We start from the raw sequence: 12,310 nt of genomic DNA on the forward strand, positions 1-12,310 counted from the left end.
AGGAGATTGATACTTAAAGGAACTGATTTTTTTTTTATTCCAGGGGTTCCACTGTTAATATTGTTGGAAGAAATATCCTTCTGGGTTCAGTTCCAAATGGGGAAAAAGACACGAAACATGGAGGCTGTTTGGAAAGATGGCTTAGAGCTCCGAAGTGAAAAGGGATGACCACATGCTTCAAGATGTTGGGTGAAGGAAAAGAAGAGCCAAGATGCTGACAGACCCTTAGTTTTATACCCTCTGTTGGGACCCACCTTAGTGTTTCCTGTTCCTGTGTAAAAATGTATCCCATTGGCTGTCAGACTTCCGGGGCGGGGGTCTTAGCTAACTTTGTAGGCTTTGTCTGGACCATATGGCTTCAGCTGAGTGCTTGCTGATGCAATCTCTCAGGCCAGGTGGTGAGATGGGTAGAGGCCTTTGTTATGTAGAATACTCTGCCCTAGGCCTTAATGGCCCTTCCATTAACAAAGGTAGGGATAAGCTTCTGCTTCTGAGGTGAGTTTCTGCTTCTCTTTTTAGGGGAAATATTCTGCCTTTTTAATATTTCCGAGGATATTTCACTTTTCTAGGAGAGGGGTAGGTGCTAACTTCCTATAATATGTTATGGAACTCACATAAGGACAAGAGCCAGACAGCAATTGTATGGAGTCTAGAAAAGAAAATAGCATCTACTGAGTCAGTAGAATGATTTGTATTTGGATATCAGGAGGCTTCAAATTGTAGCTCATGGTGTATCAAGCACTCTTTGCTGGTATTCAATATCTTCACAATCTATAGAATGGGAACATTAGTGTATTAATCCATAAGTTTGATCCCAAAGTCATAAAGAATATTGCATTGAAATACTCAGTACAGTTCATGTTGCTTCCCTAGGATAGGAACTTGAACTTGCAACCATCATTAGTAAAACATGAACTTAGTCCAGGAGAATGAGAAAGCATGGGAAAGAAACTAAAGATCATCCCACCTGGGGTCTTCTTGGTATAAGAATGATGGAAGAAGCAGCATTATCAAGTGTTCAATATTCTGATAATATTGCCTATGTTGGTAAAGGTGTAGGGATGTCTGATCTGGCCAACCTTGAAGGACTGAAGGCTAAACTTTAGTAAGGTTAAGGATAACACTTTTAAAATTATATACTTAAGAAAATGTAATTGTCCAATATATTACCAATCTATATATAACTGACAATACTGAGTTTGTAGCATAAATAAAAACTAAGGGGAAATGTGTTAAATGTATAAAAGAAACCATTTTGAAGAAAAGGCAAGATATGCAATTAAACACTACAAGCTATATCAATCAACTGTCAAATCAATCTCAAATCCCCGTGCTATCTTTAGATATTAAAATCTGTAGTGTGCTCTTTTCAAGATTAACTCTAAGAATACATCCTTATCAAAGAGTCTTTATATTCAAACAAATGTACAATAGTCACTTTAGATCTGATAATACTACTGAGGTATGCCATTATCAGATCGGCTGATAAACTATACCAAAAAGCTGCTGTAACTGAATCCTAAATATGCTTCTACAAACTATCATAGATATGCAGCCTAGCTCTTTAAGGATCAGCACAGTTGTGTAGAAGGCCACTGGGAACTAGACACAACTAGCTTCAAGAATAGCTGGCAAGTTAATATTAGTAATCCAAAGCAGGTGTACTGCACACTTGAGGCAAAGGCTGCAATCCTAAAATTGAACCTCAAAGTTTTAATGGTCAATAGAACCTTTCAGAGTAGCAAATTTTAATACAATGAAAAAATGGGAGCTATAGTTTGCTCTGTCTTGAACCCCTGAAGCAAAGGGCCAAACTGTGTGCTACGTGTATTCTTATTTAACAGAGCAATACTATTTAGACAGTCATTGCTAAAAAAGCAACCTTGCCATGTCTAGATTCACAATGAACTGGGAAGTATCTTATTTTTTTTTATCCCCTTGCACCTTTTGTGGCTCCAAATTAAACTCACTCTTTGAAATCATTGTTTGCCCTAGGAGACAAGATGTCAAAAGAGTAAACATTACATATCCCCCTGGAATTAAACTTTAGAAGAGAATATTTGTAGCTCAGGGTTGAAATGAGGTCCTTGGTGCTCTCTGAGCTTGATGGTTTTCTTGCAGGCATTTCATTACCTAAACTATATAACATCATTGGTGTTAGTGGTAACAGTGTTAGGCTAGCACTGATGATATTACCCAGTTTGGGTAATGAAATGTCTGCAAGAAAATAGCCAAGCTCAGAGAGCACCAAGGACTTCTGAATTAAACTTTTTACACAGAAAGTATGACCTTCAGCTCTAGATGAGTCCCAGGAAAGAGAAATGTGTTTATTTATTTTTGTCAATGTATAATATATAGCCATCCAATTCATAAATTGGGACTCTGGAGGTTTCTCTATTCCCCATCTTGGCCAAAGTGAGATAAAGTCACATTCTTCTAACCAAGCTTATTTCACTTTTGTATCTGCATTTCCCAGCTTCCACACTTTGCCCAAAAAGCATGTTTCCATTTCAATCTGCACAGCTGAAACCCAGCTGCCCACTCCTCCCTAGCTATGAATTCTCACAGTTGTTACCTTTTGACTATAATTCTCTCATTTCCAGCTGCTAAATCAAATTTAAAAAGCTAAAAATATACTAAACACTCCCCTGATGTGACAGTGTTGTTTTATATGGCAAAGTAATTGCCACAAGAAAGGCATGTGATCATGAGTTGGAGGAGAAGAACTAGAGCCTGGCAACCAGAGAACCCCTGCCCTGGGAGCAAAATTCAAAATGGGAAGAATTGAATTAATATTATTTTTATATATATATGAAATATATATATGGTATTCAGCTTTGTTCGGGTATTTTCCCACGTCATTGTAGTTGTGCTTTTAAAGTTGTAGCAACGTTTCGGCAGAATCTCATCTGCCATCATCAGGCTTCTGTATAGTGTTCATCTGTATTGTGTTCGTCTATATATATATTACATGTGTGTATAACATGTGTAATGTGTTTTAAAATAAAACAGATTATTTTATTAACAAAACAGGTATATAAATGGAAGTACATCTTCATATTTGAGCCAAATAATCAACCCTGTAATCTTACTGTTTCTTAGTACACATCCACATTTGAGGACAATCCCTCAGCTGAGGATAGTTGAAGAGGACTTGGCCCAAAGTGATATTTTCCATTGGAAAATGGAAAGGAACCAATGCAGATATTACCTACATCCTATAAAGGTGTCACCTGTAAAGGTTCAGAGATCTGTTGGGCTCCAATAAGCCTGCTAAGAAACTTCCCTCTTCCTTCTGGCCACAGGGCTCTGTTTCTCCATGGCCATGACTGCTTTGGTTGCCAGGCTGTTACCACCCAGGAACATTTCATCTTCTTGGTTTGATTCATGACAGGATCAATATTCTCATTGGTAAATTCCACTGGGGGCAGAAGAACAGTATTAGAATGTTTCCTAAATTATCCAGTAACAAAGATAAGGATTAGGGTTACACGGGGAAAATGGCTACCAGTCACTGTTCTTGCAAGCAGAAGAAAATGAGGTGTGCAGGGCCAGCCAGGGGTGGGATTTGCCAGTTTGCCGAACCGGCCATAAAATTAACAACTGGTTCGCTTGAACCAGAGAGAACCGGTAGCAGCCCACCCTTCACTATATCACTGTACATGACTAACTTTATAGCTAATGGGAAAATTACCTTTATTTCATGAAATCCTAACTATTTAGCTGATTCTAAACTTCCAAATCAGCTCCACATTTATTTATTTATTTCTCCTCTCTCATTAGCTAAACTGTCCTTGAGCCCCAAATGTTGACATTCCCAAGGATGCTTAGCGATTTCCAACTGTGAAGGAATGTAGCTATTTTTGTTTCCACCCTTGTTTGTTGATGGTCCTCACCATGCAATTGCTCAGCAATAAATCTACCCAGAAGATAATCCAGATTGATAGACAAATATTTGTGGCAGTGGGTGATTGTCCTTAGACGTTCCCTCAAGAACATTTTGGGTGCATAGAACGGACAGCCCAGCATATGTTATGATTATCCAAATGTAACATGAAAATGTAAGAGGAATAGCATGGAAACACCGGTGCGATACATCATGAAGCATAATGAGCATTTGTTTATTTTTCAAATGAGGCAATTTAGATGCCAGTTAAGAGATTATTTATAAATATATACAGACTTCATCTTGTAGCCAATAAAACTATGCAAGCCTGCAATTCAGTTGGATGGTGCTAACATCAAATTCTTAGAATTCTTAGAATTTCCTGGAATTATGAGAATTGGGTGGGTTACCATAATTGGCTGACAGCCACTGGGAACAGACTGTCACCAGGCTGAGTCAGTGTTGAGGATTTGTACAATATTAAGGACACTTTTGTACCTCTGCTATTCAAAGGATAAACGTTAGATATGATTTTGGTATTCATATAGCTCCACATTTGTCAAAATAGTGGATTGTGCATGTGAAAGAACCTTTGTTTATAGGGAAGGTTCTCTGTGCTTAATTCTCCCCCCCTAAGAGCTTATTCTTTGCAAAAGGAGTTCTGACTGGGGGGGGGGGGGAATATGAAAAATGTTTAAATGTTAATCAATGCATGAGAGAGAAATTTGAAAAGCTCTTCTGCAGCCTTTAGCTTAGCTTTAGCTAAGTAATATTAATATTAGACTACATCAGGGGTATCAGACTGGATTTCTTTCAGGGCTGGATCAGCATTGTAGTTATCCTCCGCAGGCCGGCCGGGGCGGGTGTGGGGGCGGAGATGGAGGGGAGACGGGACAGGTGTCTCCTGCAGCACCCTGCCGGTGAAAACAGCGCATGGGGGGGGCCCTCATGCCCCATTTTCACTAGCAGAGTCAATACAGGCCGGTTCTTTGCTGTTTCCAAGCCAGCCCCACGGGCCAGATCTAAGCACCCTGAGGGCTGAATCTGGCCCACAGGCCTTGAGTTTGACATCCCTGGACTACATGGTCTGACCTCCTAACCTGGTGTGTAACATTGTACTTTTGCTGACAGAAGTATTAATTATTATCGTGGCTCAAAGAAAATGTAGTCCTCCTAAGGAACAGAGATGTAATTATTATTGGGAATGGGCCAATGCTTGCTTCCTCCCCCCCCCCACTTATCTGGCCACTGGGAAGGCTGTTGTGAGCATTTCATCTTGCTGTTACTCAATTGTATCGCAAGGATACTATCATTCCAAAACAGATCTCTGAATAACAAATAGACCTTATTCAGCTCTGAGGTGCAACCCACCTGAATTTCTGTTTCCAGACAAATTATCAACTATATCCAGGTGCTGCTTCTAAGCATTCCGTTGGAAGATCAATCTTATTTTGCTGGGGTGTCATATAACAATGCACTGGCCATCTAGACGGCATCAGAATCCTCAACCGGGATTGTCCCAGGCTCTGGAATGTGATAGCTCAGCTATGAATGGCCTTGTCAGAGGACAGATCAAATTGCTGCAAGAGCAACCCTTTGTTTTGCCATGATTAATAGTTGTAGGAACTGTTGTTCTGCAGAAGCTTGGATTTGCCAGGACTTGTCAAGCACTCCACTCCACAGCTAACCAAACAACCCCCTTGATATATATCGCTGTGAGTCAGCTTGTGAAGCCTACGGAAAACCAATAACAGGAAACGGAATTGGCTACAGATGAAACGATCTGACTGCATGATGAAGCATCCCAAATTCTCAGCCACTTGCAGGTCAGAGTCTGGAAAGCTGCCTAGGATTCCAGCTTTGACTCTGATGTAATCACTCCAGTGTGGCTTGAGCCTTCTTGGGAGCAATTTAGCAGCTTCAAATAATGCAGCAGTTGGGGTTGGGGACATCCTCAGGAGTCTTCTTCACTTCCAAAGGCTATTCATTCAGGACAGAGTTGATTGTTTTCCCCCTCCCAGTCTCATCTTGGACCTTCACAGAAGTCTTGGCTATAGAGAGTCAGTGTGCAAGTTGCTAACAGGCCTATAATGGCATCAAAATCTGGATTTCCTGAATGACGTCAAGAGTTTCTTCAGAACTCAAAAGAACTATACTGAGGAGGGGGCTCATTCACTATAAAGCTCATTTTTAAAATACACGGTGGCATATAACTTTAATAAATAAAAATGACAATATATTAATGAAGTGTACTGCTCTATCTTTTACTCAGAAATGTAAAGGATTACAGTTCTGGTGGTTTCAAATAAATATATTTAGAGGTTATTATCATGCAACACGACCTTATATATTCTGAAGAAAATCCTGCTTCTAAGCTTGATGTGAGCTTCTCCCAGCAAATTTGCAACTATTTCCAGCCTTAATTTCACTTGTTTTTGCATCCAAGATAGAGAAGGTCTTTATAACATCACAGGTAATGTTCTTATCAGGTTCACAACATTGTACTTCTATTCTGCTTTGATCAGACTGCCTCGAGAATACTGCATCCCATTCTGGGCAGCAAATTTTAAGGATGGATACTGATAAACCAGAATATGTCCAGAGGAGAACAGGTAAGACATAAAGAAAGAAAAAATTACAAGGAACAATTGAAGACATTGGGTATGATTAATGGGAAGAATTACTGCGGGGGGACATGATAGATGTCTGAAGGGTAGAATTTTGCAGAAAACAGGACGCAAAAATACAGGTATAAATTACAAGGAGGTAGATTTGGATGAACATTAGAAAAAAAAATCCACAGTAATAATTTTTCAACAATGGAAGAAACTGCCTTGGGAGATGGTGAGCTCCCCTTTGTTGGCTGTGTTGGAAGTGTTGGATTGAGTTTGAGCTTGGGTAGTTCTCAAGACATCTTCCAACTCTTCATTCCATGATTCTTTGAATTAGCTATGCCAAGCCAATTGAGCTGATAACATTCAGATCATAATTGTTCAGCAGCCTATGGAGGCAGCTAGATTATCAACAGCTGGAAATGTAAGAGATTTGGGGGGGGGGGCGAGGGGGTGTAAGATAATGCTATTCAAGTGAACAGTTAAAGCCCAATTTGTAAATTCAGTATTTGAACTAACAAGCTGATCGTTTTGGAACCCAAGTCAGCTATTCCCAGCCTGCCACACACACACGGCTTGCCAGGTTTGCAGTGGGATCCCAAAAAGCCGAGGTCTTTGGGCAGGCATTCAACTGAACTTGGCTTGACAACTCCACTGCCTCTTGCCATCTCATTATGCAAATGAGACGTGACACAGCTGAGTGGTGGTGACTCAGTCTTGCTCCCTCCTAGCTGCATTCTGGGGTTTGTTCCTTTCCATCCCTCCTCAGCTGTCATGAGGCAGGAATTGGGGGCGGGTTGTCAGGGAGCCTCCTGGCTTAGTGTGATGGTTACACCTGGGAGAGATGCCAACAACACTGCAGTTCAGCTCAAAATAAGAACTCGGGCAAAGCACCTTCTGGCTTAGAAATTACACACTGTGCTTCTAACACATGCTCTATGCTGGGAGTGTTCCTCGTCAGTCATATATGACAAACTCCAAATTTCTCCTTGGCCTCCTGCATATTTCTAGGCAGAGACTCAAAACTTGACCTATAATCTTCTCTTCCCCAAAGGGCAGACAGCACACCACATTCCTCCTTATGATCTTCCCTCTCCCAGCCTAGGTAACAATTTCTGTGTGTGTGGGGGGGTATTTTTTCTCAGCGGTCTTTGAGAGTACTATCCTCCAGCACTCATCCATACTTCTGTCCAGTTAGACCTTCTCAATATCTTTGCTGTCTCATATTTGGTTATCAATAGCAGTCTGAACCTGACAGAAATAACAGGGCTGTGCAAAATGCCCAAAGGGGGCTTTAGATCTCCCCCCACCTTTTTTTTTGAAGGTTTCACAGATTGTCTTCAGATGCATGTGCATGCATAGCTGCCTCTGTTTAGCAAATTGAAGCAGTCTTATACACATGTACAAAAAAGCCAGGGAAACCCACAAAGCTGGGAGGCTGAGCTTTCTGCAGGATATGGTGGCCTTATAGATGTTCTCATGTCATATTTTTGTGAAGCATCCTTTGAATCCTTTCCACATTCATACCAAATAGTAGCCAACATCACTGGTTTCAGTGGCCCTTTCCAACTCCATAATTCTGTGGCCTCCGTATACTTATTTATTTATTTTATATTTATTTGTCAATTGCTTACAAGATAATAGGCATAAGTAACAACATAGTTATGAATACATGGATACATATAAGAAAAATTTAAAAAGAAAAGAAAAGAAAAGAAACAATAGGACAGGGACGGTAGGCACGTTGGTGCGCTTTATGCATGCCCCTACAGACCTCTTAGGAAAGGGGTGAGGTCAATAGTAGACAGTCTAAGGTTTTTGGGATTTACTTGTGGTTATGCCACAAATCCTATCTGTTGTAAAAAGCTAGTGCCCCTGTGGTGTACATTGCTACCACACTTGCAGTCACAGAGTCAATATAGTTTTTGCCATTTATTGTCCCAAACAAAGTATCTGATGGTCACAAAGACAAAGAAAGTGCAGGTTTGCCTCACAAGCCTCTCTGTTCTGGTCTATACTATGTTCTCCTGGCTCTTCTTGTCACCCGTGCAGTCTGTGTTTCCAAACTGACAGGCAAGTACTATGAAATAATATATCCATAAAGCACAAATAAATCTATCCTTCTGCACGGTTGGTGTCCTCCACACTGAAGGGGTATGCCACTCTCTTGCTGGGGTGGCGTTCTTGCATAAGTCATCTCTTTGGGGGGGGGGTCTCATTCCATGCCAGGTGGAATTGAAGAAAGCCGTGGGAAGATCAGAGCCAAACATGTTTGGGGACGCCCATTTTCTTTTTGTTTTGCAGCACTCTCTTCCTCCCTTCCTCCTCCCTTAACTGTCTGCGAGGAAAAAGACAGGTTGTTCTTGCCAAGGGTTTTTGAAAATATGAAATCAGTCCAAGAGTTCCATATGGTCCTAAGGTTACAGGTTGCCCGTTTCTGCCCTCCAGAAATTGCATGGTGAAAATTGGAGTATGAGGTCATAGCATTCCCTTGAATCATCAATGCAGAGGCCCTAGTTAAGTAGAATAATAGACTGGGTGAAGGTTAATAAACTGAGAGTTGATTCAGAAGACAGGAGTATTATTTGTGGATGATTAACCTGCTAGGCTGAATACTCCACTCCCAGAAAAGGATCAAAGCAACACTTATGGAATGCTGTTGGATCCATTGTTGCTGCTAGAGGCACATGCAATGTTCATGGAGTCATGTGCCTTTCATTAGACTAGGCCAAAATGAGCAACCTGTTGTTCTCCAGATGTTTCTGGACTATAACTTTCACAAGTCCCAGATAGCAAGGCCATTAACCAATGGTAAAGCATTCTGGGAGGTGTAACCCAAAACATCTGGAAGGTTCCCAATTGCGTAACTGATGCCTTGGGAAAGTTTGATTCATATTGAGGGAACCTTTATGGCACATTACATGTGGACCTACCTTTGGAAACTAATTCTGTTAATTTGTTAATGGGGATAGATCAATCACATTATGCCACATTTTGCCATTTATATATTTTTATAACGGCTGGAGCAGGCCAAAGAAAAATAACTTTTTAGTAGCGATACCATCTGAAGAATAATCTCTCAGAAGAGATTCATTTGAAGTCTACAATATATTAATTCTAGTGCCAAGTAAATGTTTCTTTGGTTCCTGACAACTTCATTCCTGCTGCTGATTTCTACTTATTTTTAACGAATGACTATTTATCATATTGAAGAAATAATTCAGGTTTAAGTAAAAAATGGCTAAAATCAAGTATGACAGTGAAATAAATAAAGTCATGACAACCAAGAGTAATAAAATCAGTGTTAACTTCTGCTTCCTGCCTGGACTAATCCCTGTAGTTTTCTTGGCAAGATTTCAGAAATGGTTTGCCATTACCTTCTTCTTAGGGTTAATTGAGACTAGCTGCCCAGTTGATTTAGTGCCCAAGGCAGGACTAGAACTCACAGTCTCTTGGTTTTTAGCTTGGTAGCTTAACCGCTACAGCAAACTGACTCTCATGGAATGAGGAAGGGGAGGCAGGATAGTGAGCTGGCCCTTTGAGAGTCTACCCTTGGGATAAGATGGATTGTACAAAGACATTTATTTATTTATTTATTTAGCTTATGACGATGGTACAATTAGTCAGGAAATTACAATGTTTGTATAGTTATTTGGCTGCCGAAGAGTACTAGTTTGTTTAGTTTGCATGCACGCTATCCAGGGGGCACTACAGGGGCAAACTAGCTCTGCACCAAGAAAGATGAATGGCTTCCTGCAGAAACACCCAGCAACTCTCACCACGAGTGTCAACTTGCTGTTGGGCATCATAACTGGGCAGGTCCAGCACTGGAAGGGATCCAACTGTCCGCATGAAACACTGCCACAGTCCCCCACTGAAGTGGTACCTATTTATCTACTCGTGTGTAGAATGGTTTTGAAGCTGCTAGGTGGGCAGAAGCTGAGGCAAGTGATGGGAGCTCACTCTGCCCCATGGTACTAGGACTCAATCTTCAAAGATTATCTCCAGTGTCTTTGAGTTGCTGAGCTACCACGCCTCTTGTATACATCCACATCTGAATAGTTACAAGTCAGAGACTCTTCCATTGGGTGTGGATGTGGGTCAGGATTTTTTTCTTTACATTTCTGGGTGTAGCAGAGGAGCAGTCATCTATGTCCCTATTTCAGAATATTTGGACTCTCCCAATAAATCCTGATCTACACTCTAAGGTCTTTAACCTGGAAACAAGGAGAAACTTTCTGACAGTGAGAACAATCAACCAATGGAACAGCTTGCCCTCGGAAGTTGTGGGAGTGCCATCAGTTGAGACTTTCAAGAAGAGATTGGACTGCCGTTTGTCAGAAATGGTGTAGGCTCTCCCGCTTGGGTGGGGGGTTGGACTAGATGACCTACAAGGTCCCTTCCAACTCTGATTATCTGTAATCTGTCTGCAACATTAAAATGTAAAGAGTAAAACAAGGACCCAGATTGTTGGGGGCAATATGCTAACTATAAACTGCTTAGAGAGGGCTGTAAAGCAATGTGAAGTGGTATATAAGTCTAAGTGCTGCTGCTCTTATATTGTCCTGTTGTTCTTCTGAGGAGGATTGCACATCCTTCTGTGCAGGCCTCCAAGCTGTTGTCCACGTTTTTTCATAAAGGAAAATACACTAAGTCTATCTTTTCATTTTATAATTCTCAGGCCTGGAGTTTCAGTGTATTTTGTTACTCCGTTTACATTACACAAATAGATAGCTTGATTGTACTTCATGACAAATTATACATTGTCTTGGGGGATGTGCAAAAAAAAAAGTACTAACGTATACTTCAACTGCTTCTGCTATAGCATTATTCTCTTTAAACTTCAAATTTTAGGAATAACTTTAGGTCAAAGTTACATAATGTTTATTTCCAATCACAGAAACATCTATATAAGAAATACATGGTTGCAGGAAAAAACAGGCATTGCTATTTTTTTCATTTTGCACATAGTAGTTAAGTCCAGGAATGAGGAGAGACTCAGGTTCAAGTCCACTATTAGCCATGGTGGAGATGCACTGATGCCTGAGCCAGTCAGTATCTGAAGTCCAGTCTACCTCACAGGGATATTGTGAGAGAAAATGAACAGGGGGGAATGCTACATATGCTGCCCTGAGCTCCCAAGGAAAGACAATATTATATATAAATCTAACAAACAAGCAAATTTATTTCTTAATACAGGGAGGAAAATCATTCAAGTGAGACACTGATCCAGCATCCTCAGTTTCAAATAGAATTGATCTGAGAAACAATTCAATTGGTTAACCTGCACCTCTTAAATCTCACTTTGAGAGAGGGACTATTGGAGCTCACCAAAACTGTGCTGCTGAAATATACTTATCCAAATGAATGTCCAGATGAAGAACTGTAAGTTTAAAATAGGCTTTTTAAAAAGCAACTCGTATTCCTTCCCTTAAATATTGTCTAATAGTGGGACCTAGCAAGTGTGCCTTTTCTGTGGTGGCTCCTACCTTGTAGAACATTTTCTTCCCTGATGATACAGGAGGCTCCCATCCTTTAAGCCTTCCAGAGGGCCATAAAGAACAGTCTCTTCCCCCAAGCAGAGTTCATTGTTGCTGGGAATTGCTCAGAGTTCTGCTCTAAAACAAACGGCCATACAAATAAAATAAAATAAACACTAAAAATCCAACGGCACATGCGTTTGGAATTTGAGCGCCCTCTAGTGCAACAGTGATGTTACTGCCAATCTCTACTTCCTCCTAACCTTAAAGAATGCATACTAATGCATACCAGCCTACTAAATAAAAAAGTGACAAGAGATTACTCTATCCCA

This window comes from Notechis scutatus, chromosome 2 (genome assembly GCF_049901735.1).
Source record: "Notechis scutatus isolate UNSWTSFEM ecotype Mainland chromosome 2, rNotScu1.2, whole genome shotgun sequence".
Taxonomy (NCBI): Eukaryota; Metazoa; Chordata; class Lepidosauria; order Squamata; family Elapidae; genus Notechis; species Notechis scutatus.